The sequence below is a fragment of the Mustelus asterias genome, unplaced genomic scaffold (genome assembly GCF_964213995.1).
Source record: "Mustelus asterias unplaced genomic scaffold, sMusAst1.hap1.1 HAP1_SCAFFOLD_2808, whole genome shotgun sequence".
In the NCBI taxonomy this organism is placed as follows: domain Eukaryota; kingdom Metazoa; phylum Chordata; class Chondrichthyes; order Carcharhiniformes; family Triakidae; genus Mustelus; species Mustelus asterias.
The window spans coordinates 10,001-26,065 of NW_027592753.1; the positions used below are offsets into that span (position 1 = coordinate 10,001).

Sequence of the window (16,065 nt, forward strand, 5' to 3'; positions counted from 1 at the left end):
GAGGGGCGACCTGATAGAAGTCTACAAGATTATGAGAGGCATTGACTCTTTGCTACAGAAGGCTGTGGAGGCCAGGTCATTGAGTGTCTTTAAGACCCAGATAGATAGGTTCTTGATTAATAAGGGGATCGGGGGTTATGGGGAAAAGGCAGGAGAATGGTGATGAGAAAAATAGCAGCCATGATTGAATGGTGGAGCAGACTCGATGGGCTGAATGGCCTATTTCTGCTTCTATGTCTTATGGTCTTATGGACAGAGTGGATAGTCAGAAGCTTTTTCCCAGGGTGGAAGAGTCAATTACTAGGGGGCACAGGTTTAAGGTGCGAGGGGCAAAGTTTAAAGGAGATTAAATTGGCAAGTTTTTTACACAGAGGGTGGTGGGTGCCTGGAACCCGCTGCCGGGGGAGGGAGTGGAAGCGGATACGATCGTGAGTTTTAAGGGGCGTCTGGACAAATACATGAATAGAATGGGAATAGAGGGATATGGTCCCTGGAAGGGTCGGGGGTTTTAGTTCAGACGGGCAGCATGGTCGGTGCAGGCTTGGAGGGGCCGAAGGGCCTGTTCCTGTGCTGTAATTTTCTTTGTTCTTTGAAGAGAATCGGGAAAAGAACCAGAGGGGGAGATGAGGGGAGTTTATTTGACACAGTGAGTTGTTGTGATCTGGAATGTGCTGCCTGAAAGGGCGGTGGAAGCAGATTCAATAATAACTTTCAAAAGGCAATTGGAGAGATGGTTAAAGGGGAAAATACAGGACTCTGGGAGACGTGGGGGAGTGGGACGACGAATTGGATAGTTTTCAGCAGAGACAGGACAGACACGATGGACTGAATGGTCTCTTTCAATACAGCAACCAATCACTGATGTTGTTCTTATGTTACGTTGACCAATAGACCACTTCCTGACTCCTCCAAACATTAGCGATTCGAGTTAACATCTCTCCCATTCAATCAAATATGACAAACTTTCATCACTTTCAGAGGGTTGATAGATCATTGCAAACTCAACATTTATAAATAAGTGAGGAACTGAAACACTTACCAGAGAATCTGAAATCCTGATAGCGTTTGGAGGATTAGCACATTATTAAATCACACACAACAGGGACAAGTTAAACAGGACAGATTTAACGGGAGGGGGTGCAGCAACAGAGACAGCTGGGAGTTTGAACACACTAGACATGTTCACATGGTAGACAAGGAGACAGCACAGAAGGAGCCCGTACGTCCTGATGGACATCTCCTGGTTTCCAGTCTCTCTACAACTTTGTCCATGCGATCTCTGGAATGTTCTCCGGCTGTACGTCCCGTGAGGTTTCAGCACTGCTCAAATTCTGCATTACTGTATCCCCCAATATCAACCACTCCAGTTTTGGAGGTCGTGCCTTCAGCAGCAAAATTCCATCAATAAAACTCTCTAATTATTCTTAAACCATCTGTCATGCCCGAATATCTCATTATGTGACTCAGTGTAAATAGAACGAGATTGTCATCGACTTCAGGAAGCGTAGAGTAGAACATGCCCCTGTCTATATAGAGTCTTAGAGTTATAGAAGTTGACAGCATGGAAACAGGCCCTTTGGCCCAACTTGTCCATGCTGCCCCTTTTTTTAACCCCTAGGCTAATCCTAATTGCCCACATTTGGCCCATATCCCTCTATACCCATCGTACCCCTGTAACTATCTAAACACTTTTTGAAAGACAAAATTATACCCAGCTAACAACAGAGTGACGGTTAAGGCTCTGTGGGGAATTCTGTTTTTAATAATACTCTTGTGAACTGCATTATACCATGTGTCCTGCATTAACACCAGTTTTATTGTTGTAAATCCCCTCTGAACCTTCTCTGCTCCCAGGAGAACAATCCCAGCTTCTCCAGTCTCTCCGCATTCACTGAACTCCCTCACCTCCGGGAACATTCTAGTGAACCTCCTCTGCACCCTCTCCAAGGCCCTGACATCCTTCCTAAAGTGTGGAGCCCAGAACTGGACTCTTTCTGTGCTCCAAGTTCAATGGGAATTGCATAATGGGTGGACATATTTGGTTCTATCACAGCACAGGAACATTCCAGAAGGTTAAACAGAGACTTTAGCAGGATCTGGAAGCAGGCTGCATTGACACGAAACCCTGACTTCACTCTCTGCAGAGTCTGAGCTCGCAGGGTTAAGAACTTGAGGGCATCAGCAGGGGGCATAACTTGGTATAGGGGGCAGTAGAAAAACCTTTTGAACTTTCCGTGTAAAAGGTCTCCTCATACAAGTGAGGGTTCATTAATTTTCAGAGGGTTCGTGAACCACGATTCTTTAAAACCCGAACCTGGCTTCCTGGGAATTGCAGAGTAAGAGAGAATGTCCACAATGGAAGTGGCCGGGTCGGGAGTGCAGGTGGGGGGCAATGCCCATGGCTTAGTGCCACAGCCTTGTACCCTGGCAGTGCCAAGGGGGCGGGGCCTTTATGAACAACCTCAGCTGGTTTCTGACAAGAACCAACTGGCAAGGTTTAAAGGCACTACCAAAAACACCACAGTCCAAAATGTGGCAGGAACACGGGGACAGGACCCACCCGTCATTGTCCTGACTTCCCAAGGTTACCCTGACTGGTGGAGAATGCGGGTGGAAGTGAGGAAACCCCCACTGGGCGAGAGCTTGGGGAACCAGAGGCCCAAAGTCACCTGTTGCTCCTAAACTCGCTGCACTCACCACACCTCATGTCTCCAGTTACTCAGATACTGGAGCCCAAAATGAGAGTTTCTAGAAACCTCTCTAATTGACAATGTTGCTGATTCAGCCAATGAGAGTCTTTGTCACCAAGAACCTCAATCCTTCAATTCAGGGATCTTCATTCATGGTAAATTAATATGAAATAACCCCAAGACCACGCAACACATCGTGTGACTCTGAATTCTATTTTGTAATTTCCTTGTTGTAATGCTGTCCTGTGTCGGCATGGGTTTGATGGACTGGACTTGTCCTGTTCTTTGATGGATAAAGATTTCACTGGAACAACATGTCTTGCTGCTGTGATTACAAAATGATAGGAATCTTTCGTCGGCAGAAGGAGGGGCTTACCTTAGGGCCTTGTCTTCCTGGATATCCGGGCAAACCTGGGACACCCAACTTTCCCTGAAAAAGGAGGAATGTTTATCAGCAGCAGCAATGGCCACCAGAGCAACGAAGATTATTGAGACCATCACACCAAACAGGATTATGCTGAAGATTGAATAAAGCTGTGTGCAAACAGCTGTTGCCTTTCTCAAAGACACTCTTCAGATGGTAACGTGAATCTGAAAAAACAGGAACAGCAAGAGGCCATTCAGCCCATCACATCTGCCCCCCTATTTCACAGATGATTGTTGATCTGTGTCGTCACTCCCTCGCCTGGCCGCAAATCCCGATGCAAAAAAACTCCATCAATCCCATCTCTGAAAGTTCCAATTCTCCCCCACACCGTTTGAGGGAGATACTTCCACATTCCCACCGCCCTTTGTGTGAGGAAGCAATTCCTGACTTTCCTCTTGAACGGGGAATTGGAAGGTTCAATTGGAAGGTTCTGGACTCTCCCCAAACCCCCAATGCCCGTAACCAGACAATATAGTTTATTTCTATCTGTCCAATCAATGCTTTACCCCCAGACACCTTTGAATCTTTCACAGCTGAGGAATCAGCACCGATCCTCAATGTTTAATCCTTTCTTTACGGTTAGCTGAAGATTGTTGTGTCCAGGACACTCACCCTGAGCGACTCCTGCAGAGATGTTCAGGAGCTGAGGTGACTGACCTCCATTTTCTATGTGGGTGGGGTCAGTGTGTGGGCGGGGGGTCATTGTGTGGGCGGGGTCATTGTATGGGCGGGGGGTCAGTGTCTGGGCGGGGGGTCAGTGTCTGGGCGGGGGGTCAGTGTCTGGGCGGGGGGTCAGTGTCTGGGCGGGGGGTCATTGTGTGGGCGGGGGGTCAGTGTCTGGGCGGGGGGTCAGTGTCTGGGCGGGGGGTCAGTGTCTGGGCGGGGGGTCATTGTGTGGGCGGGGTCATTGTATGGGCGGGGTCAGTGTCTGGGTGGGGGGTCAGTGTCTGGGCGGGGGGTCAGTGTGTGGGCGGGGTCAGTGTGTGGGCGGGGGGTCAGTGTCTGGGCAGGGGGTCAGTGTCTGGGCAGGGGGTCAGTGTGTGGGCGGGGTCAGTGTCTGGGCGGGGGGTCAGTGTCTGGGCGGGGGGTCAGTGTCTGGGCGGGGGGTCAGTGTCTGGGCGGGGGGTCAGTGTCTGGGTGGGGGGTCAGTGTCTGGGCGGGGGGTCAGTGTCTGGGCGGGGGGTCAGTGTCTGGGCGGGGGGTCAGTGTCTGGGCGGGGGGTCAGTGTGTGGGCTGGGAGTCAGAGTGTGGGCGGGGGATCAGTGTGTGGGCGGGGGGTCAGTGTGTGGGTGGGGTCAGTGTGTGGGTGGGGGGTCAGTGTGTGGGCGGGGGGTCAGTGTGTGGGCGGGGGGTCAGTGTCTGGGCGGGGGGTCAGTGTGTGGGCGGGGGGTCAGTGAGTGGGCGGGGCCAGTGTGTGGGCGGGGCCAGTGTGTGGGCGGGGCCAGTGTGTGGGCGGGGCCAGTGTGTGGGCGGGGCCAGTGTGTGGGCAGGACCAGTGTGTGGGCAGGACCAGTGTGTGGGCGGGGCCAGTGTGTGGGCGGGGCCAATGTGTGGGCAGGACCAGTGTGTGGGCGGGGCCAATGTGTGGGCAGGACCAGTGTGTGGGCGGGGCCAATGTGTGGGTGGGGGGGTCAGTGTAAGGGTGGGGCCAGTGTGGGGATGGGGTTAATTAGTGAGCGGGGTCAGTGTGTGGGTGGGGTGTTCATTGTGTGGGGGTGAGGGTGTCGGTGGAGGGGGCAGGGTCAGTGCAGGGGCGCGGGGTCGGTGCAGGGGCGCGGGGTCAGTGCCGGGGCGCGGGGTCGGTGCAGGGGCGCGGGGTCAGTGCCGGGGCGCGGGGTCGGTGCAGGGGCGCGGGGTCGGTGCAGGGGCGCAGGGTCGGTGCAGGGGCGCGGGGTCGGTGCAGGGGCGCGGGGTCGGTGCAGGGGCGCGGGGTCGGTGCAGGGGCATGGGGTCAGTGCAGGGTCGGTGCGGGGACACGGGGTCGGTGCAGGGGCGCGGGGTCGGTGCAGGGGCGCGGGGTCGGTGCAGGGGCGCGGGGTCGGTGCGGGGTCAGTACAGGTGTGCGGGGTCAGTGCAGGGTCGGTGCGGGGGTGCAGGGTCGGTGCGGGATCAGTGCAGGGGCATGGGGTCAGTGCAGGGTCAGTGCAGGGGCAAGGGGTCAGTGCAGGGTCGGTGCGGGGGCACGGGGCCGGTGCAGGGGCGCGGGGTCGGTGCGGGGTCAGTACAGGTGTGCGGGGTCAGTGCAGGGTCGGTGCGGGGGCGCGGGGGCGGTGCGGGGTCAGTGCAGGGGCATGGGGTCAGTGCAGGGTCGGTGCGGGGATGTGGGGTTATTGCAGGGTCGATGCGGAGGCGCGGGGTCAGTGCAGGGTCGATGAGGGGGCACAGGGTCGGTGCGGTGTCGGTGAGGGGTCAGTGCAGGGTTGGTGCGGGGGCGTGGGGTGGGCGCGGGGTCAGTGCGAGGGCGCGGGATTGGTGCAGGGTTGGTACAGGGGCACGGGGTTGGTACGGGGGTCCGGGGTCAGTGCAGGGTAAGTGCGGGGGTGCGGGGTCAGTGCGGGGTCGATGTGGGAGCAGGGTGTCAGCGCAGGGTCAGTGCAGGAGCGCGGGGTCAGTGCAGGGTCGGTGAGGGGTCAGTGCAGGGTCGGTGCGGGCGCGCAGGGTGGGCGCGGTGTCGGTGTGGGGGTGGGGGGTCATTGCGGGGGCGATGTCGGATCAGTGGGGGGTCGGTGCGGGGGCGATGTCGGGTCGGTGGGGGGTCGGTGCGGGGGCGATGTCGGGTCGGTGGGGGGTCGATGTCGGGTCGGTGGGGGGTCAGTGGGGTGTCGGTGTGGGGTCGGCGCGGGGTCGGTGGGGTGTCGGTGTGGGGTCGGTGTGGGGGCGATGTCGGGTCGGTGCGGGGTCGGTGTGGGGTCAGTGGGGGGGTGTGGGATCGGTAGGGGGTCGGTGCGGGGTCGGTGGGGGGGTATGGGATCGGTACGGGGTCGGTGCGGGGGTGATGTCGGGTCGGTGTGGGGATGCGGGGTCGGTGGGGGGCCGATGTGGGAGTGTGGGGTCGGTGCGGGTTCGGTGTGGGGTCAGCACGGGGGTGTGGGATTGGGTTGGGGGTGAAGGGTCGGTACGGGGGCGATGTCGGGTCGGTGTGGGATCGGTGCGGGGTCGTTGTGGGGGCGATGTCGGGTCGGTGCGGGATCGGTGTGGCGTCAGCACGGGGGTGTGGGATTGGGGTGGGGACGCGGGGTCGGCGCGGGGGTGTGGGATCGGTGCGGGGTCGGTACGGGGTCAGTGGGGGGTCGGTGCGGGGGTGCGGGGTCGGTACGGGGTCAGTGGGGGGTCGGTGCGGGGGCGATGTCGGGTCAGTGCGGGGGTGTGGGATCGGTGCGGGGTCGGTACGGGGTCAGTGGGGGGTCGGTGCGGGGGTGCGGGGTCGGTACGGGGTCGGTGCGGGGTCGGTACGGGGTCAGTGGGGGGTCGGTGCGGGGGCGATGTCGGGTCAGTGCGGGGGTGTGGGATCGGTGCGGGGTCGGTACGGGGTCAGTGGGGGGTCGGTGCGGGGTCGGTACGGGGTCGGTGCGGGGTCGGTACGGGGTCAGTGGGGGGTCGGTGCGGGGGCGATGTCGGGTCGGTGCGGGGGTGTGGGATCGGTGCGGGGTCGGTACGGGGTCAGTGGGGGGTCGGTGCGGGGGTGCGGGGTCGGTACGGGGTCAGTGGGGGGTCGGTGCGGGGGCGATGTTGGGTCGGTGCGGGGGTGTGGGATCGGTGCGGGGTCGGTACGGGGTCAGTGGGGGGTCGGTGCGGGGGTGCGGGGTCGGTACGGGGTCGGTACGGGGTCAGTGGGGGGTCGGTGTGGGGGTGTGGGATCGGTGCGGGGTCGGTACGGGGTCAGTGGGGGGTCGGTGCGGGGGCGATGTCGGGTCGGTGCGGGGGTGCGGGGTCGGTACGGGGTCGGTGCGGGGTCGGTGCGGGGTCGGTGCGGGGGTGCGGGGTCGGTACGGGGTCGGTGCGGGGGTGCGGGGTCGGTGTGGGGTCGGCGCGGGGTCGGTGGGGTGTCGGTGTGGGGTCGGTGTGGGGGCGATGTCGGGTCGGTGCGGGGTCGGTGTGGGGTCAGTGGGGGGGTGTGGGATCGGTAGGGGGTCGGTGCGGGGTCGGTGGGGGGGTATGGGATCGGTACGGGGTCGGTGCGGGGGTGATGTCGGGTCGGTGTGGGGATGCGGGGTCGGTGGGGGGCCGATGTGGGAGTGTGGGGTCGGTGCGGGTTCGGTGTGGGGTCAGCACGGGGGTGTGGGATTGGGTTGGGGGTGAAGGGTCGGTACGGGGGCGATGTCGGGTCGGTGTGGGATCGGTGCGGGGTCGTTGTGGGGGCGATGTCGGGTCGGTGCGGGATCGGTGTGGCGTCAGCACGGGGGTGTGGGATTGGGGTGGGGACGCGGGGTCGGCGCGGGGGTGTGGGATCGGTGCGGGGTCGGTACGGGGTCAGTGGGGGGTCGGTGCGGGGGTGCGGGGTCGGTACGGGGTCAGTGGGGGGTCGGTGCGGGGGCGATGTCGGGTCAGTGCGGGGGTGTGGGATCGGTGCGGGGTCGGTACGGGGTCAGTGGGGGGTCGGTGCGGGGGTGTGGGGTCGGTACGGGGTCGGTGCGGGGTCGGTACGGGGTCAGTGGGGGGTCGGTGCGGGGGCGATGTCGGGTCAGTGCGGGGGTGTGGGATCGGTGCGGGGTCGGTACGGGGTCAGTGGGGGGTCGGTGCGGGGGTGCGGGGTCGGTACGGGGTCGGTGCGGGGTCGGTACGGGGTCAGTGGGGGGTCGGTGCGGGGGCGATGTCGGGTCGGTGCGGGGGTGTGGGATCGGTGCGGGGTCGGTACGGGGTCAGTGGGGGGTCGGTGCGGGGGTGCGGGGTCGGTACGGGGTCAGTGGGGGGTCGGTGCGGGGGCGATGTTGGGTCGGTGCGGGGGTGTGGGATCGGTGCGGGGTCGGTACGGGGTCAGTGGGGGGTCGGTGCGGGGGTGCGGGGTCGGTACGGGGTCGGTACGGGGTCAGTGGGGGGTCGGTGTGGGGGTGTGGGATCGGTGCGGGGTCGGTACGGGGTCAGTGGGGGGTCGGTGCGGGGGCGATGTCGGGTCGGTGCGGGGGTGCGGGGTCGGTACGGGGTCGGTGCGGGGTCGGTGCGGGGTCGGTGCGGGGGTGCGGGGTCGGTACGGGGTCGGTGCGGGGGTGCGGGGTCGGTACGGGGTCGGTGCGGGGGTGCGGGGTCGGTACGGGGTCGGTGCGGGGGTGTGGGATCGGTGCGGGGTCAGTACGGGGTCAGTGGGGGGTCGGTGTGGGGGTGTGGGATCGGTGCGGGGTCGGTACGGGGTCAGTGGGGGGTCGGTGCGGGGGCGATGTCGGGTCGGTGCGGGGGTGCGGGGTCGGTACGGGGTCGGTGCGGGGTCGGTACGGGGTCGGTGCGGGGGTGCGGGGTCGGTACGGGGTCGGTGCGGGGGTGTGGGATCGGTGCGGGGTCGGTACGGGGTCAGTGGGGGGTCGGTGCGGGGGTGTGGGATCGGTGCGGGGTCGGTACGGGGTCAGTGGGGGGTCGGTGCGGGGGTGTGGGATCGGTGCGGGGTCGGTGCGGGGTCAGTGGGGGGTCGGTGCGGGGGTGTGGGATCGGTGCGGGGTCGGTACGGGGTCAGTGGGGGGTCGGTGCGGGGGTGTGGGATCGGTGCGGGGTCGGTACGGGGTCAGTGGGGGGTCGGTGCGGGGGTGTGGGATCGGTGCGGGGTCGGTACGGGGTCAGTGGGGGGTCGGTGCGGGGGCGATGTCGGGTCGGTGCAGGGGTGCGGGGTCGGTACGGGGTCGGTGCAGGGTCGGTGCGGGGGTGCGGGGTCGGTGCAGGGGTGCGGGGTCGGTACGGGGTCGGTGCGGGGGTGCGGGGTCGGCACGGGGTCGGTGCGGGGTCGGTGCGGGGGTGCGGGGTCGGTACGGGGTCGGTACGGGGTCGGTGCGGGGGTGTGGGGTCGGTACGGGGTCGGTGCGGGGGTGTGGCGTCGGCACGGGGTCGGTGCGGGGTCGGTGCGGGGGTGCGGGGTCGGTACGGGGTCGGTACGGGGTCGGTGCGGGGGTGTGGGGTCGGTACGGGGTCGGTGCGGGGGTGTGGGGTCGGTGCGGGGGTGTGGGGTCGGTACGGGGTCGGTGCGGGGTCGGTGCGGGGGTGCGGGGTCGGCACGGGGTCGGTGCGGGGTCGGTGCGGGGGTGCGGGGTCGGTGCGGGGGTGTGGGGTCGGTGCAGGGTCGGTGCGGGGGTGCGGGGTCGGTGCAGGGGTGCGGGGTCGGTACGGGGTCGGTGCGGGGGTGCGGGGTCGGTACGGGGTCGGTGCGGGGGTGCGGGGTCGGCACGGGGTCGGTGCGGGGTCGGTGCGGGGGTGCGGGGTCGGTACGGGGTCGGTACGGGGTCGGTGCGGGGGTGTGGGGTCGGTACGGGGTCGGTGCGGGGGTGTGGGGTCGGTGCGGGGGTGTGGGGTCGGTACGGGGTCGGTGCGGGGTCGGTGCGGGGGTGCGGGGTCGGTGCGGGGGTGTGGGGTCGGTACGGGGTCGGTGCGGGGATGTGGGGTCGGTGCGGGGGTGTGGGGTCGGTACGGGGTCGGTGCGGGGGTGTGGGGTCGGTACGGGGTCGGTACAGGGTCGGTGCGGGGTCGGTACGGGGTCGGTGCGGGGGTGCGGGGTCGGTGCGGGGTCGGTGCGGGGTCGGTGCGGGGTCGGTGCGGGGTCGGTACGGGGTCGGTGCGGGGGTGCGGGGTCGGTGCGGGGTCGGTACGGGGTCGGTACGGGGTCGGTGCGGGGGTGCGGGGTCGGTGCGGGGTCGGTACGGGGTCGGTGCGGGGTCGGTGCGGGGGTGCGGGGTCGGTGCGGGGTCGGTACGGGGTCGGTGCGGGGGTGCGGGGTCGGTGCGGGGTCGGTGCGGGGTCGGTACGGGGTCGGTGCGGGGTCGGTGCGGGGGTGCGGGGTCGGTGCGGGGCTGCGGGGTCGGTGCGGGGGTACGGGGTCGGTGCGGGGGTGCGGGGTCGGTGCGGGGTCGGTGCGGGGTCGGTGCGGGGTCGGTGCGGGGTCGGTGCGGGGGTGCGGGGTCGGTACGGGGTCGGTGCGGGGGTGTGGGGTCGGTACGGGGTCGGTGCGGGGGTGTGGGGTCGGCACGGGGTCGGTGCGGGGTCGGTGCGGGGGTGCGGGGTCGGTACGGGGTCGGTACGGGGTCGGTGCGGGGGTGTGGGGTCGGTACGGGGTCGGTGCGGGGGTGTGGGGTCGGTGCGGGGGTGTGGGGTCGGTACGGGGTCGGTGCGGGGTCGGCACGGGGTCGGTGCGGGGTCGGTGCGGGGGTGCGGGGTCGGTGCGGGGGTGTGGGGTCGGTGCAGGGTCGGTGCGGGGGTGCGGGGTCGGTGCAGGGGTGCGGGGTCGGTACGGGGTCGGTGCGGGGTGCGGGGTCGGCACGGGGTCGGTGCGGGGGTGCGGGGTCGGTACGGGGTCGGTACGGGGTCGGTGCGGGGGTGTGGGGTCGGTACGGGGTCGGTGCGGGGGTGTGGGGTCGGTGCGGGGGTGTGGGGTCGGTACGGGGTCGGTGCGGGGTCGGTGCGGGGGTGCGGGGTCGGTGCGGGGGTGTGGGGTCGGTACGGGGTCGGTGCGGGGGTGTGGGGTCGGTGCGGGGGTGTGGGGTCGGTACGGGGTCGGTGCGGGGGTGTGGGGTCGGTGCGGGGTCGGTACGGGGTCGGTGTGGGGGTGTGGGGTCGGTACGGGGTCGGTACAGGGTCGGTGCGGGGTCGGTGCGGGGGTGCGGGGTCGGTACGGGGTCGGTGCGGGGGTGCGGGGTCGGTGCGGGGTCGGTACGGGGTCGGTGCGGGGTCGGTGCGGGGGTGCGGGGTCGGTGCGGGGTCGGTACGGGGTCGGTGCGAGGTCGGTGCGGCGTCGGTACGGGGTCGGTGCGGGGTCGGTGCGGGGGTGCGGGGTCGGTACGGGGTCGGTGCGGGGTCGGTGCGGGGCTGCGGGGTCGGTGCGGGGGTACGGGGTCGGTGCGGGGGTGCGGGGTCGGTGCGGGGTCGGTGCGGGGTCGGTGCGGGGTCGTTGCGGGGTCGGTGCGGGGTCGGTACGGGTTCGGTGCGGGGTCGGTACGGGGTCGGTGCGGGGTCGGTGCGGGGGTGCGGGGTCGGTACGGGGTCGGTGCGGGGTCGGTGCGGGGGTGCGGGGTCGGTACGGGGTCGGTACGGGGTCGGTGCGGGGTCGGTGCGGGGGTGCGGGGTCGGTACGGGGTCGGTGCGGGGTCGGTGCGGGGTCGGTGCGGGGTCGGTGCGGGGGTGCGGGGTCGGTACGGGGTCGGTGCGGGGTCGGTGCGGGGTCGGTGCGGGGTCGGTGCGGGGTCGGTGCGGGGGTGTTACCGGGTCCGCTCTGAGTGGACAGATTGCTGCACGTTGCGCTGTCGGGAGTTGGGAGAATGATGAGTTTCATTTTCTCTGGTCTTGGCGCTGCATCAACCTGACATTAAACTGACTTCAGCTTTTGAGTGAATCAGTACTAACAGCTTCGACCGTCTCCCCGGGGAGCCTCTTCCAGAGATTAATCACCCACTCACTGCATCCCCAGGTTAATTTGAAACTTCCCTCTCAGACTCAGGCCGTGTCTCTGGATCGACTGTTCTGGACACAGGGAGACAGCGGCCGGCATTATCCAATCCCTTTCCATTCTAAAAACAGCAATCCCATCACCTCAGGGCCTCCTGTCCCGCCGCAGTGAGACACAGTTTACACTCTCGCTAATCTAATCCCTGTCTCTCTCTGGCTTCGTTACTGACCTTCTCTCCAGCTGATCCAGCTGACCCTGCATCACCGGGGGGTCCAGCGCGACCTTTCGGCCCCTCAGGTCCATCTTCGCCTCGTGGTCCGACCAATCCAGTTTCACCCTATCACAGAGGGTACAGCAGTGAGCTCACCGTACAGACACGCTCCTCCTTGCACTGTTAACACCTTCTTCCCAACATTTCAAACCAGCCAGTGGGAATCCACAGAATCTAGAATCTTATAGCACAGAAAGAGGCCAATCGGTCCATCATGTCTGTGCTAGCTCCATGAACCAGCACTCCAATTAATCCCAATCTCCCGACTCACTCCCTGTATCTCTGCAAGCTTCCCCCTTTTCCAGTATCTCCCAATTCCCTTTTGAAAGTTATTATTGAATCTGCTTCCACCGCCCTTTCAGGCAGCACATTCCAGATCACAACAACTCACTGTGTCAAATAAATTCCCCTCATCTCCCCCTCTGGTTCTTTTCCCGATTCTCTTCAATCTGTGTCCCTCTGGTCACCCACCCTCCTGTCACTGAACAAAGAAAAGTACAGCACAGAAACAGGCCCTTCGGCCCTCCAAGCCCGTGCCGATCATGATACCATAACTAAACTAAAAAAAACCTCCTGCCCTTACTCAGTCCGTATCCCTCTATTCGCTCCCTATTCATGGACCCATCCAGATGCCTCTTAAATGTTGCTAATGTGCCTGTTTCCACCACCTCCTCTGGCAGCAAGTTTCAGGCACCCACCACTCTCTGTGTGGAAAACTTCCCCCGCACATCTCCCCCCGCACATCTCCCCCCGCACATCTCCCCCCGCACACCTCCCCCCGCACACCTCCCCCCGCACACCTCCCCCCGCACACCTCCCCCCGCACGTCTCCCCCCGCACGTCTCCCCCCGCACGTCTCCCCCCGCACGTCTCCCCCCGCACGTCTCCCCCCGCACGTCTCCCCCCGCACACCTCCCCCCGCACGTCTCCCCCCGCACGTCTCCCCCCGCACGTCTCCCCCCGCACGTCTCCCCCCGCACGTCTCCCCCCGCACGTCTCCCCCCGCACGTCTCCCCCCGCACGTCTCCCCCCGCACGTCTCCCCCCGCACGTCTCCCCCCGCACGTCTCCCCCCGCACACCTCCCCCCGCACGTCTCCCCCCGCACGTCTCCCCCCGCACGTCTCCCCCCGCACGTCTCCCCCCGCACGTCTCCCCCCGCACGTCTCCCCCCGCACGTCTCCCTTAACCTTCCGTGCTGTAAGATTCTATGATTCTGTGTGGAAATGAATTAGATTCCCAGTTGTGAGTCGGGAGGGGTACAGAGGGACCACACCAGTAACTAACATTTCCATTCTGTGGCTATTGGCAGGAAATCATTATCTCTGAAGCTTTACTTAATCTTCCCAATAAATTCCTGCCAGGACCCCGAGCAGGGACCTCGAGCAGGGACCTCGAGCAGGGACCCCGAGCAGGGACCCCGAGCAGGGACCCCGAGCAGGGACCTCGAGCAGGGACCCCGAGCAGGGACCTCGAGCAGGGACCCCGAGCAGGGACCCCGAGCAGGGACCCCGAGCAGGGACCTCGAGCAGGGACCTCGAGCAGGGACCTCGAGCAGGGACCTCGAGCAGGGACCTCGAGCAGGGACCCCGAGCAGGGACCTCGAGCAGGGACCCCGAGCAGGGACCCCGAGCAGGGACCTCGAGCAGGGACCCCGAGCAGGGACCCCGAGCAGGGACCCCGAGCAGGGACCCCGAGCAGGGACCCAGAGCAGGGACCCCGAGCAGGGACCCTGAGCAGGGACCCCGAGCAGGGACCCCGAGCAGGGACCCCGAGCAGGGACCCCGAGCAGGGACCCCGAGCAGGGACCCTGAGCAGGGACCTCGAGCAGGGACCCCGAGCAGGGACCCCGAGCAGGGACCTCGAGCAGGGACCCCGAGCAGGGACCAAGGTGGACACAGGTTCCCACCTTCATCCCCTGGATCATGACCCCTATCAGGAAGGTTGTGACATCCATCGGGGAATTGGAACCCTTGTTGAAATCGATTTCCGGCTGTTTTACATCGAAGGATTTTGAACTAATTGGTATTTGACCAACAGAAGAAGCAGGAAAGTCAAATGCAAAACCGAGACAGAATTTTGCACGCCCAAGTTTAAAATCCATCAGAACTGATTAATATAAAGGAGGTTTCAGTGAAGCCGCGATGTTGATTGGGTTAAATGTTCTGTGAAGAGATGATCCGTGTTTGTTGGTCAGTGTTTGTGACAGTAAGAAACAGCATCCAGGCAGTGAGCAAAACTCTTACCCTCTCTCCCTTCACACCCATGTCCCCTTTAAACCCTGGAAAGCCATCTTCACCCTGAAAGAGAGAATATGATTTCAATCATCACCAAACATTGTCAACAGAGAGAGAAAGTTGATTGTTATTTGGAGCAGTTGATACTGAATTTCGGACATTAATTACGTTCAAAGGTTGTGGGGTAAAACACGGCAATCAGAACTCAGTCAAAACAAACGGCATTAAACAGACTCGAGTCAGAGTCAGTTACAGTGCAGGAGGCCATTTGGCCCATCTATCCAGTTCACTGCTGAACATTCCCTGCTTTATCCCGGTAATCCTGCAAGTTTATTTCCCCCAAAACTCATCCAATTTCATTTGGAAATCATTGCTTGTTTCTGATTCCACCACCCTCATGCTAGATGCCAAGCCACCTTCACTCACGACATAAAAACATTCTCCCCGACATTCCCCCATGTCTGTTGCCCAAACCTTCAGTCTGGTGTCCCCTTGTCCTTGTAATGCAATCATCAGTTAATGAGGCCGGTTTCTCCTTGTCTATCTGAAGCCTGTTCTAATCTTTCACCCATCTACCAAATCTCTCCTCAATCTCCTTTTCCCCCCCAAGGAGAATAACTGCAGCTTCTCCAACCTAACCTTCTAACTAAACCACCTTCTTATCCCTGCAGCCACCCTGGTCATTCTACTGTCTCATTAAGTCTATGTTGCCTCTCCCAATCCCCTCTGACAAATTGCATCAGCTCACATTTCTCTTTGTTCAATTCATCTGCCGTTCTGCTGTCCTGTCTCTATCCTGCTGCTGCCAAATCCACAGGAACACAGTGTATAGGAGCAGTGTAGACCACTCGGCACATCAAGCCTGTCCCGCCATTCAATATGATCATGGCTGATCTTTGGTCTCAACTTTACTTTCCCGCCCACTCCTGGAATCCTTTAATTCTGAGACTGTTTGTCCCCAGCCTTAACTATATCCAATCCTGGAGCACCCACAAACCTCTGCGGGAGAGAATTCCAAAGATTCACAACTCTGAGTGAGGAACTTCCTCCCTACCTCAGTCCGAAATGATCAGCCCCTTATCCTGAGACTGTGTCTCCGGGTTTCAGATTCCCGGACCGTGGGAAACAATCTCCCAGTGTCAGCATCATCACATTCCTCAGAACCTTACAGGTTGCAATGAGATCACTTCTCATTCTCTGAACTCCAGAGAATATAAACTCAGCCCTTCATCATCAGCCAGCCCCACGTTATTACAAAGACCGACATGTCATTGCTTTCCTGATTGCTTGCTGCACCTGCATGCTGCCTTTCCGTGCTCCTTATACAGACACACCCAGATCTCTATAAACATCATCATTTCAAAGATTCACACCTTAGAAAAATTATTCTGCTTTTTATTCTTATCAGCAAAGTGAATAACTTCAAGTTTTTAGGTGTCCAGATCACCAACAACCAGTCCTGGTCCCTCCATGCCGACACTATAGTTAAGAAAGCCCCACCAACGCCTCTACTTTCTCAGAAGACTAAGGAAATTTGGCATGTCAGCTACGACTCTCACCAACCTTTACAGATGCCACATAGAAAGCATTCTTTCTGATTGTATCACAGCTTGGTATGGCTCCTGCTCTGCCCAAGACCGCAAGGAACTCCAAAGGGTTGAGAATGTAGCCCAATCCATCACGCAAACCAGCCTCCCACCCATTGACTCTGTCTACACTTCCCGCTGCCTCGGCAAAGCAGCCAGCATAATGAAGGACCCCACGCACCCCGAACATTCTCTCTTCCACCTTCTTCCGTCAGGAAAAGATACAAAAGTCTGAGGTCACGTACCAACCAACTCAAGAACAGCTTCTTCCCTGCGCTGTCAGA

The 16,065-nt window shown here is 62.6% G+C and overlaps 1 long non-coding RNA gene across 1 annotated transcript in view; it reads right to left on the minus strand.

The window, feature by feature from the left end:
* Window positions 1–14,258, minus strand: part of LOC144490045 (uncharacterized) — a gene marked incomplete at both ends in the record, with an annotated part of 15,270 nt that extends 1,012 nt beyond the window's left edge. Inside the window, 3 exons of the long non-coding RNA XR_013497140.1 lie at window positions 3,067–3,120; window positions 11,919–12,026; window positions 14,205–14,258. This is a non-coding gene — a long non-coding RNA (uncharacterized LOC144490045). The remainder of the gene's footprint in view (window positions 1–3,066; window positions 3,121–11,918; window positions 12,027–14,204) is intronic.
* Between the last annotated feature and the right edge of the window lie 1,807 nt (window positions 14,259–16,065).